At 45.6% G+C, this 12,406-nt stretch overlaps 1 protein-coding gene across 2 annotated transcripts in view; it reads right to left on the bottom strand.

The window, feature by feature from the left end:
• The window catches only part of SHROOM3 (shroom family member 3), a 136,923-nt gene that overhangs the window by 58,925 nt on the left and 65,592 nt on the right, over nucleotides 1-12,406 (bottom strand). The window contains exon 1 of one of the 2 annotated variants that reach the window (XM_019522318.1): nucleotides 2,826-2,836. The exons of the other annotated variant lie outside the window; for it this stretch is intronic. The gene's annotated coding sequence lies outside the window, so the exon portion shown is untranslated. Of the gene's footprint in view, nucleotides 1-2,825; nucleotides 2,837-12,406 lie in introns of those variants that run through there. 2 annotated transcript variants of the gene reach the window in all.

Genomic DNA, 12,406 nt, shown 5'->3' on the forward strand with positions numbered 1-12,406 from the left:
CACACACACACACACACACACACACACACACACACACACACACACACACACACACACACACACACTTTGTTTTAAAAAGTCTAAATTTGTCAAAACAGGTACACAGGTCTTTAAGCTGCAGTTGCCTTCTTCACACTTTCCAAGTTTTCCCTTCACTAAATGTCCAGATGAAGTACAATTAAAAAGGGATTTAAAAAAAAAATCAAGCATAGCCCTGAGATTTTTTCCCTTGTTTTTTCAATAACTGAACCCATATAACTGTCTGTGAACAGCGTTTATCCTATAACAAAGTGCGTTGCTTAGGGTGAAAGAACCACATCAATAACCATGTCATCAGGCATCTGGCCACATTCACAAGGACACCGCAGCTGGTGTTAGATTACTGTGAATGGAGAATCAAACTCCCCGTAAATTTAAAAGTTTAGTTGTACCTTGTGCTGTTCTGGAGATCCAGAACAACGTAAATCTAATCTAAATTTTCTGTCAAATTAGTTTGCGGGCTTACTTTGTGTTATCAGAACAGTAGAAAGAAACTGGAATCTTGGATGACTCAGTATATTGTGGACTTGATTCTCCTTTCATAGTATTTTAATACCACTATTGCTGGAGTCATTTAGATGGGATTACTTAATTCATATTGGTGCAATTGATAGGATGATATTGTATAGTAGTTGAAAAGTGCTTGCTTTATTTTGAGTGAGATCATCAAGAGGAAAATAATATTAAATAATTTCAATATATTTGAGAAAAGTACAAATGAGCAACAGATTTGCTTCATCTGGTTTTGCTTTGCCATCTGAAAGACAAACAGAAGAAAAAATAGCAAAAAGAAAAAGCAAAAACTGAAAAATTAATGTCACTTGCTTGTTTTGGATTCTTCATGTTTAGTGCTTTCTGGTACTTTTGAGTTATTTTGGTCAGTGAGGATGTCTCCACCCCTGTCAACTGTCATATTTTATATTTTGCTCCTTTATTTTATAGTGCAAAGATATTCGTATTGTAAAGCATATACACACACTACACTTATAACAAAAAAGAAATACATCTACCACTGGACCTCCAGAGATATATTGATGAAATCCTTAAGGTTGGGGAGAAAGTTATACAAAACCTGTGGAGATCCAGGCTACAGCAAATAGCACATTCAAAGACATTAGATGATAACTGATAATGAAACTACCAAAACTACATGGATTGGGGTGGGGAGGGGAGGGGAGAGATATGCAGACAGGGGGCCAGACCTTCAGCTGGTATAAATCAGTTTATCAGCACTGAAGTCAATTCGGACTGACATCTGTGCTGAAGATCTGACCTTAAGTGGGAGGAAACAGTTTTGAAGTAGCAGTTGTCCAGGTTCTCCTCTAAAAGTAAATCATAGACTGGAACATGGCAACAGACGCAGAAGGAAGCCTCTGCAGGCTGGATTCCAAGGCGCTACAGCAGGGGCAGAAAATTATTTTGGCTGGAGGACCGCTTAATAAGTTCTGGTGAGCTGTCAAGGGCCGCATGGGTAGCCCTGCCCATTGACAGGTGCCCCACCCCCTGGTCATCATCTTGGGACTGGAAGTCCCACCTCTAACCCTTGACACTTGCTACCAGATGTCCCTCCCCTTGCCCCCCAGACATACCTCTTTTAGGAGGAGAGAGTTGCCAACTTGGAACCAGAAAAAACCCCCAAATCTTATACTGAAAGTCAAACATCCATTATAACATATTTTAATTTTATTACAAAAAATATTTTTGGTATGATTTGTGTTTACACAGTGTATAGAGAGATTATTGCATCTTGTCATAGAAGGCAATCAGGTTGGTCAGGCATGACTTGCCCTTGGTGAATCAATGCTGACTGTTTCTAATCACCTTCTTCTCTTCCAAATGCTTAGAAATGGATTCCTTGAGGATGTGCTCCATGGCTTTTCCAGGGATTGAGCAGAGGCTGACAGGTCTGTAGTTCCACAGATCCCTCTTGTTCTGCTTCTTAAAGATGGGCACTATATTTTCCCTTTTCTAATCATCCAGGACTTCTACTGACTGCCACAAGTTTTCAAAGATAATGGCCAACAGTTCTGCAATCACATTGGTCAACTCCCTGAACACCCTAGGGTGCACTGCATCCCACCCAACAGACTTGTACATATCTACCTATTCTAAATAGCCCCTAAATTGTTCTTTTGCCACTTTTGGTTCCTCACCTCCTCCCCAAACTGTGCTGCCAGGTGTAGTAGTCTGGGAGCTGACCTTGCCTGTGAAGATGAAGCTGAAAAAGGCATTGGCTACTTCAGCCTTTTCCACATTATCTGTCACTAGGTTGCCTCCCCCATTCAGTAAGGGACCCACCCATTCTCTGATCTTCCTCTTGTTGCTCACATACATGTAGAAACCCTTCTTGCTGCCACTCATGTTGCTTGCTAGCTGCAGCTCCTGATTTCATTTCTGCATGCCTGAGCAATATGCTTATACTTCTCCTGAATTGTTTGTTCAAGTTTCCACTTCTGGTAAACTTCCTTTTTGTGTTTTATCTCACAGAAGAGTTCTCTGCTAAGCCAAGATGGTATTCTGCCACACTTTCTAGTCTTCCTGTGCATCAGGATAGTTCATTTCTGGCCCTCAGTAAGGCATGTTTAAAGTACAACCAGCTCTCCTGGACTCCTTTCCCCCTCAAACGGCCTATTGGCATTCTGTCCATGAATTCCTTGATTGAATCAGTCTGCTTTTCTGAAAGTCAGGGTTTGTACTCTGCTGTTCTCCTTCCTTTCTTTTCTCAGGATCCTAAACTCAATCATCTCGTGGTTGCTGTTGCCCAAGTTACCACTTCTGCATTCCACAGCAATTCTTCCCTGTTTGTGAGCAGCAGGTCAAGGAGAGCATGGCCCCTAGTTGGCTCTGTTGAGGCCAAAATTAGGGTCTCTGTCTACGTACAAGGATGAAGACACTATGGTGCCAGATACACAGCACTATGGTGTCTACCACAGCACAGATGGAAAGTGGGCCACTGAGTGAACCAGGAGTGACCTTGTGTCATGAAAGATGCTGTAAGACCCCTGAAAGAGGTGTCGTGTGAAGATTTTGGGGCCAAGTGCAGAGCCACCTAGGTAACGTGTATATAGCCTATAAAGGGTGTGTGTGGGCAGAGCTCTGTGTGTGCCTGGGTGTGTGCCTAGGACTATGTGTGGTTTTGCGTGGGACTGAAGGTGCGTGTGTGCACAGTGTGGTTAAGGGAGTGAGCTTGATTGAGGCCTGTGTTGGAGACTGACTAGGGTATGAGAACGTAGGGAAAGACTGACTGAAGGAGAAGATATACACTCCGTGAAGGCTGTGTATACTCCAGAGACTCAAAGGTCTCCACGTAGTTGCTCCCCTCCAGATTTACTTCCACACTAAAGTAAATAGGGTCGGCTTCCCAGACTTTTCCTCCCTGGGTGTATGTGTCTTTGACACACAGCAGCTCTTTGCTTTTTTAGTAAGTATTGCCTCAATCCTTCCCCTCCTTCTTCTGTCTTTTTATTAGTTAAGTACCCTTGTTAAAAAGGCAGCAAGGTGGGAGGTAAGCCACTACTGACCTGTATTGGAGGACAGATGGCTAGTGACAGATCAGATAGCAGTGGAGATAAATAAAACTACTCTTGCCCCTCTGTAATAAATTCCACCCCTTCTCCCTGTTATAGTTAATTGATTAATTAGGTATTGGCTGTTCATTGATTACTTGTGGTTAGTATTTAAGAGTGTAAACCTGTGATTATCTGTTGATGTTTTTACTTGTTAAATGTTGTTATTTGTTGTTGTTATTAATAAACCTTGTTATTCGTTTCAGTGCTAATTGAGTGTGTGGTAATTAACTTAACTTTATCTAATTGCCTGGTAAATTGGGTAGTGACAGATATACCCTGGTTTACCAGCTAATTATCTCAGGGCCAAGAAACACCTCCCTTTACGTGAGCGGACAGTATAAGGTACAGCCCATTGAGCGACCTCATTTAATTAGGTGCTTAATTAAGTCCCTGTGTAACAGCTCCTTCAACACTTGCACCAGGAAATTGTTCCCAGCACTCCAAAAACGTCCTGGATTGCCTGTGCACTGCTGTATGGCCCTCCCAGTAGGTGTCAGGGTGACTGAAGTCCCCCCATGAGAACCAGGGCTTGTGACTGGGAAATTTCTGCTAGCTTTTTGAAGAAATCCGCATCCACCTCATCCTTCTGGTCTGGTGGTGTATAGTAGACACTCACCACAACATCACCCTTGGTGCTCTCTGACCCTAGCCAGAGACTTTCAAGAAGCCTAGCTCCAGTTTCATACCAGAGCTCTGAGCACTCATAAAGCTCTTTTACATAAAGTACAACTCCTCCTCCTTTTCTCCCCTGCCTGTCCTTCATGAACAATTTATACCCATCCATGACAGTGCTCCAGTCTTGTGCTTTATCCCAGTTTCTGTTATTCCATTTCATAGTTCCATGACTGTGCAAGGACTTCCAATTCTTCCTGCTTGTTTCCCAGGCTCCATGCATTTGTGTACAGGCATCTGAGGTTACTAGCCAATTGCCCTACTTTCTCAGGAAGAATGGGAAGACCTCCCCTGTTGCCCTCTCTTGTGCTTCCTCCAGGTCACCCATTTTGTCAGTAATCTCAGGGCTTTGGTCTCCATCCCCCAGCAAACCTAGTTTAAAGCTCTCCTCATCAGGTTAGCAAGCCTGTCTATGAAGATGCTCTTCCTTCTCTTTATCAGGTGGATCTTGTCTCTTCCTACCACTCCTTCTTGGAACAACATCCCATGGTTGAAGAAGCCAAAGCCCTGCTGGCAACACCATCTGTTCAGCTATACATTGATCTGCAGGATGCATTCTCTCCTTCCTGGGAGTGGTGCCAAGTATGTGGGGGCCTGAGGACCCTGGTCCCCCTTGGGAAGAAATGCATAAAACTTTCCACATGTCCATCATCAAGACCCTCCCTGGCAAAAACAGAAGTTGGTACCTATGACTGGAAGGATAAGGAACACCACCTAAACCCCTGTCCCCTTCACCCTTGCACCAAGAGTCCTTCAGTCACTTTTGATCTGTTCAGGGTCACCCCTGGCAGTATCATTGTTGCCCTCATGGATAAGCAACATGGGGTAGTAGTCAGAAAGCCAGATAAGTTGCAGCAATCCTCTCCTGATATCTTAGAACTAGGCTCTGGGCAAGACAAGAGGTCAGGCTGGCAAATGGATGCCTCTGTCCCCTGTAGAAGGGAGTCTTCAACCACCACCACCCATCGCTTCCTCTTGGTAGTAGTTGTCTCGATCCTTCCAACCTTGAGGATGCCAGGCCTGGCCTCTTCCACCAATGGAACATGCTTTTCCTCCTCTGTTTCTATGGCTCCATATCTGTTCTCTAGGCAAACCACTGCAGGTGGAGATGACAACTTCTGCTTGCTGCCAGAGGTCAAAAGCTTCCAGCTTCCACCTTCCTGGGAGTCCATGTCCTTTTCCTTCTCTAGTGCTGCCACTGGCAGTCCTTCCGCTGCAGTCCTAGAGGTCTCCTTTTAGCATGACTCAGTGAAGTCATCATGGTAGAGGATACTTTGGAGCCTTGGCATCTCCTCCTGTAGCTCTCTTGTCTTCACTCTGAGGGACACCACCAGGAGGCACCACTGACACAGTAGGCACTCCCCCATCTGGCTGTCACTGGAAGGAACCTGGAAGCTGCAGTCTCCACAGGGCTAAACCAGGACCTGGATGGAAGCATCGACTGTGAGCAGTCCTGCCTGGACAGACACCTCACAGGTACAAGCAGAGGAAGCGCTGGCAATGGCAGTGGCTCTGTCATTGTGACATCCTTCAGCCATTCATTTGAGACTCTTAATCCACTACCTCTCTCTTCCTGCCCCTCTTTCCAAGCAGACCTTTCCTAGCAAACTCCCCTATACGCTGACCCATTTGCTGCTCCTTAATCCCAAAAGGGTCCCTTTTCCCTGCTAACCTGATTCCTCTCACCACGCTTACAGTGGAGGAAGGTGAGAAAGAGTTGCTAGGCGAACTCCCTAGAAAACTTCCCCTCATTCTGGACTCTAGTTAAACACGGAGAGTAAGTACAGTAAAAGCTGCCTTAGCCGGCACCTTACAAGCCGGGATGCTCTATTAACCGGCATGCTGTCTTGTAAGGTAGAAGTGAAACCACAAGTGCCCACTGTGGCACTTCTGGTTTTGCCAAGCCCCCATGGCCTGAGGCAAAGCAGCCTGTGCGGGGCCCATCTCCCCATCCCGCAGGGCCTGCGGAAGGGGCGGCAATGCGGTGGGAGGGGCGGCGACACCTTGGAGATGGTGGGAGAGGCAGCAGCCTGAACAGGCAAAGATGCCTGTTTGGGCCTCTCAGTTAACTGGAATAATTTTGTTATCCAGCACCCCCCATCCCGCATGGGTGCCAGATAACAAAGCTTTTGTTGTATTGGTCTAACTGCTAAGTTTTAGCTACCTACACTAAATATATGTATGTTAGTTACTCTTAATTAAAGACAGAACTTACCTTAACGGCTCCCTTTCAAAAAGAGGGGAGACAAACTGAGTTGCAAACTGACTTGTGAACTGCTTGCAAACTGCCCTGTTTGTTCCCCCTGTTTGCTTGCTCCCAGGTTGCTTGGGGAGTCGCCATGGTTCTGTGATCCCAGCTCATACTACACATAAAGATGTGGCCAAGGACAGGGTATTTTCACCCGGCATTTTCTACTAGTTGAGAAAGAACATTAGTCAGTCACAACAAAAGGAAAAGAGTGGCTTGTATAATTAAAACATAGCCATCTAGAGAGCTACACCCTAATTTACACACACTGTGTATCTAGCCCCAAATCTGTCAGAGTGGACTGTAGCAGATACAGTTATAGAAAGGAAACTTTCTATATGCATCTACCAAAGGGGCAATCAGTCCCCAGAACCTGATAATAAATGGACTGCCTTGCTCTTCCTGCCTCATAATTACATTGGTCCCTGCATTGCAGGCCTTGTACCTAGCTGCTAGGCAGGTAGTAAAGGCAAAATCAAAGCACTCAGAAGCCTATTAGGGTTTCTACAGAGTGAAGACACAATCCACTCAAGATGTCACTCATAATTAAGGTGCACTCACAGTTCTAAAATAAGCATGCTGTTCTAAGCCCATTAGCAAGAAAACCAAGTGTAATGGCATTGACTTTTCATTGAATGCCTTTTTAGACCCACACAATTCTACTTAGATATCCTAATACTAGACTGGGAAGAACCTAGTAAAATATGTGTTCCTTTATAGACATGGCAGAAAAATAACAAAAACTCACTGGAAAACTCATTTAGATCAGTAATATGCCATTGCTATGTCAACACCAGGGTAATAATATTTTTTTTACAACAGCATGGGAAAATGTCTAGCAGAGAGCATACTACTGTCTTCTTTCATGGTAGGTCCCAAGGTAGGTCTGTGGACATGGAAGACTAGTGCTTTACTTCACCTGTAAGTAGAAGACTAATGCTTTAATTGACTACACTGCTCCCATGGTAAATATTCCCCCAACACAATTTTAAGTACTGCATCACGTGTTCTTCTGAAGAAACCATATCACGGCATTTTGGAAAACACACACATACACACACACATATACTGATCTTTTTGCCTGTGCTCAACCCAAACTCTCACTAATAGCAATAAAAAATGGAGGAAAAGAAACTGTATTGCACAGAGTGTATACAAGGCCTGGCAATATAGTACAAAATAGCTTCTGATCTTCCATTTTTTCTCAGAGTGTTCAAAGTATATTGAAAAGTACTTTAAGGGCCAGTTCCTACAGACACTTTGTGCTTGATTAAATCACTTTAACCTGCTACCAAGTTTTTCAGCCAAAGATGAAGGGCAAAATTTATCCACTGAGACCATGAGTTCTACTAGGGATTAGTGTGGTTCCACTTCCATTGGTTGGTCACCTTTCTTGTGGCTTAAGGCAAGTTCAATTGCACCTGCTTTTGGCCTTAAGCTGATTTGATCAAGTGCTATTTGCTCATTCTCTTTGACAAGCTTCATGTAGGACACATGAATTGCATAACATTAAGGACATCTACTGTATGCTTTACTGCAGAGTTGACTACTTAGGTCCTCAGTAAAGTGTCACCATCTACATATGTGGCTATTAGGCCACAGTAAACTAATTAACTCAGCTGTAGGCAGACACAAGTACTATTCTACAATGGAGTTATTTAGTGCGCCACAATGCATGTGTAGATGGTGTCTGAGGTTGGCCACAGTGCAAGGGTGCTACAGTGTGGGGCTGCCTGCTGGCTAGTCCTGCACTGTAGCACCCTTGTGCCCTAGCGAGCCCCTCCATAGCACATCATTGAACCAGGGTGGAGCAACTCCGGACTCATAGGCGGACCCCCTGGGCTCCCTGCCAGCTGGGACTGTGCCACCCTGGCTTAATGTGCTGCAGTCCCAGGCACACATGTAAATGCTGAACTTGGGAGCAACACACTGTGGTGTGAACTGTGCCAGAGTTTATTCAGGTGCATTCATTGCACATATAGATGAGCCCATTAATGATTTAATGCCAAACCATAATGGGTTACTTGCTGTAGCTTCAACATGCCCATGAAATTTCCTTCCAATAATCTCATAGAATGATGATATATTGAGTCTCCTCCCAGTTTGCATTGATGTAAGCAGGACAAATTGTACCAATGTCAAAAAAGCTTCTTGCATATAAATCTGGAGGAAAAAAGAGAAGAATTGGTGTTGTTGCTTAGAGCTGGTGAAGTTACCATGCCTCAAGGATCATTAAACCTTGTGGGTTTCCTTCCAGAACATGGAAGAAAATAGCTGTGGACAAAAACAGAAGGCAAAGCAAAGCCTGGGATACTAACTACACAAGGGGAGCTAAAAAAATAAATGAAAAAGATAAATATAAAATAGTGGCTGAGACCCCTGGTAGAGGAATTGTGAGAATGACTATGTGTAGTCAAAGACAGCACTCTCTGCATGACTTCTGAACTGTGGAAATGAAAGCTGAGAGAACACAGAAATGCTGGCAGTTGAGAGCAACACTTGCTTCCTAAACACAAGTCACACGTGTCAAAATGTTGTAAGTCACTATTATCACATATAGTCTTTATATGTCCCTTTTCTTCTGTAGTTCTCAAATGCTCATCACTACCACTTTACAGCTGGGGATACCAAGGGATGAGAAAGTGAAGGTCTATGAAGATGCTCTTCCCTCTCTTTGTCATCTTTTCCTAGCAATCCTTCTTGGAACAACATCCCGTGGTCAAAGAAGCCAAAACCCTGCTCGTGACACTATCTGTGCAGCCATGTATAGCTCTGCAGGATGCCTCCACTCCTGCCTTTCCCTTCCTCCTGACTGGAAGGATCAAGAACACCACCTGAGCCCCTGCCCCCTTCACCCTTGCACCCAGAGCCCTGTAGTCACTTTAGATATGCTCAGGGTCACCCCCGGCAATACCATTGTTGCCCACATGGATAAGCAGCCTGTAGTAGTAGTCAGAGGGCCAGATGAGTCATGGTAATCCTTCTGTGACATCTCAGATCCAGGCTTCAGGCAAGCAGCACACCTCCCGAGACAACAGGTCAGGCTGGCAGATGGATGCTTCCATCCCCTTCAGAAGGGAGTCTCCAACCACCACCACCTGTTGCTTGTTCTTGGTGGCAATGGCTTTAATCCTTCTAACATTGGGGAGGCCTGGTCGGTCCTCCTGTTGCTAGTGCTCACTCCAGGAGTCTCCTTTTATACCCTGCTGAGGCTGGAATGGCTCTGCCCCCTGTTAGGGCTTTTTTCAGACACAGGCAACGAACACCCAGCAACCACTCAGCAATCACTCAGCTAGCAGCATTCCCAGATGCTCAAAGCACACACCCAAAACACACGCAGTCTGCCAGAGAAATACTCAGCAAACGAAACACAGACAGCCCTGGCTCACTTACCTTCCCATAGCAGGATCTGGGGGAAGGGGATTGTAACTTTTTTTCAAATTCACCTTCTGTCTCAGTCAAATTCTCTCTCTTCCCAAGCACAGCCACTGTATTGTCCTGATGTGAAGACAGAACAAAATACCTTTCTGGCCAGCCCTGCAACTGCTGTGAACCTCGATTGGTTTCTTTACGTTGGATAACTACTGATATACATCTACTCAGCATCTAGTCCTTTAGGTATAAAGGAAACATTTTTTCTGATTCTTCTTAGGTCAATAAATAATTAGTTTAAACAACAAGAGCACAAAACAAAGCTAAAATTCCTTTGCATGCTGATATAAAACATACAGCAACTGCAACAGGAGAAACAATAGATGGAATGTGCTTCTCAAATTCAGTCATTTCCTTTACTGAGACATACAGACTTGGTGACTCGCAGCAAAAACATTACACTATGAACCTGCTTATCCAAATGCAGAATGGACAAAAAATAATTGCAGATAACCAAGGGGATTGTCAGCATGAAGGGGATTTTCAGCATGAGCATCTCAGACAGACTGTCTAAAACAGTGGTTCTCAACTTTTTCACACTGGGAGCCATCAGCATAATCATCAGGTTGATGCAACCCATGGCCCACGACCCTCTGTTTACACAGTCTCTCACCCACACAGCCTCTCTCTCTCGCTCCCCCTGCCCCCGGCTGCTGCATCTGGCTCTCTCCCTCCCTCTCTGGCTCCTGAGGCTGCGCTCATAATGCTGTGTGCTCGCCATGCCCCTGGGCTGCATGCGGCCTCCGTGCAGGCTGCCAGCATTGCAGCCTGCACAAGGAAACTGTATGATTCCCTAGAACCTCCTCACGGCCCTTTACAACATTCTTGCGACCCACTTTTGGGTCACAACCCATGGATTGAGAAACGCGGTCTAAAACACTGCAGTAGCAATCTGCTTTTAATCTGAATTACTGAGATGCAAATATAATCCTTTTGAAATCCATAAGTTACCACCCACTTAAAAATCAATATAGATGAGGGAAGAAATAGGCCCTTTATCTGTATATGTGTGTATGTCTGTGTACCTACATACATGGGCCTGATCCTAAATCAGAACCTTGGCCAGTGATAAGTCAGTTTGTGTCATGAGAGGATCTAACCTCTCTGATTTGCAGTAGTGTGCCCTTGATTTATTTTTATGCATGTAAGAGCAGATTCAGGCTTTTTGGCCTCAATTTCCTGCAGAAGCTGCCAGGGAGTTCATGTCTTGTCCTTGTTCCTTTCGTGATCCCTTTCCCTCCCTTCCCATGCATTGCTCCTTACTTTATGGGTGTGAAAGAATCATAGAATCATAGAAGTTGGAAGGTTAAGTCAGGTCATCTAATCCAACCCCTGCCCAAGGCAGAATCACCCCTATCTAAACTATCCTATACAAGTGATTGTTTAACCAAGGATTGACCAAGATCCAGCCCACAGGCCAGATCCAGCCCATGCAGCTATGTCATCTATCCCATGGGTCTGGAAATTGGAAGAGGGGAAGTGGGGGCACCATTAACTGCTACAGCTCTTGGAGCAATGGCAATAATGATGCCACTATGCATCCTACCACTAAATTCAGATCCATGGAGAGCCCTGTGGGCCAGATAATGCAGCCCCATGTGATGCATCAGGCCCAGGGACTGACCCTGTGCACTGGGTCAAGCTCACAGACTTGCCCAATCCAGCCTGCAAATTGATCCTGCTCACCAGAACCAACCTGTAGACCAGGGATGGGCAAAATATGGTCTGTGGGCTGGATCTGGCCTGCCAGCTGATTGGATTCAGCCCACAGGTGGGCAATCTCCAATTAACTGTATCTGGCCCAGCTAGCATGGGAGTGGGGAGAGAGGGGGGTGAAGGAGCTCAGATGCTCATAATCCCCTACCAAGAAGGCATCAGATAGGCAGGTGGGGTGGGAGCCACAGCAAGAACCAGTGCAGGCTTGGATGCAGCCCTACCAGGCAGATGTGGAAGAGAGGCCAAGAGAGTCAGTGGTGCCAGGCTTCACTTCCCCCCTCCCCCTCAGGGACTTCTCTTGCTGCCCACTGGCAGCAACTGCTTTCCCATCTCTTTGCAGCATGCTGCAAACCAGGCAGGCACCTGAAGACCCCCTCCCCTACCACCTCCCTCCCCTACCACCACCTGCAGACAGGCTGGGCACAGCCACATCACAAAGAACAATCCTCCCACACACCCCACATCCCAAATCACACACCCTATACCTCACCATACCCACACACACACCCAATACCCTCCCACACACCCCACCATACCCACACGCACACTCCACACGCATGCATGCACGCGCGCGCGCGTGCGCGCGCACACACACACACACATGAAATCAGGTGAAAAACATCCAGCCTTTCAGCAGAGCATTCACTCCAGCCAAGATTAATGGGTCCCTGAATTCATTGTTTCCTGGGCCGTATTCTTCGTCTTCCCAGTCATGCTTATGAAGTACAGT

This window comes from Gavialis gangeticus, unplaced genomic scaffold (genome assembly GCF_001723915.1).
Source record: "Gavialis gangeticus isolate Ggan-Ray unplaced genomic scaffold, GavGan_comp1, whole genome shotgun sequence".
Lineage (NCBI taxonomy): Eukaryota > Metazoa > Chordata > Crocodylia > Gavialidae > Gavialis > Gavialis gangeticus.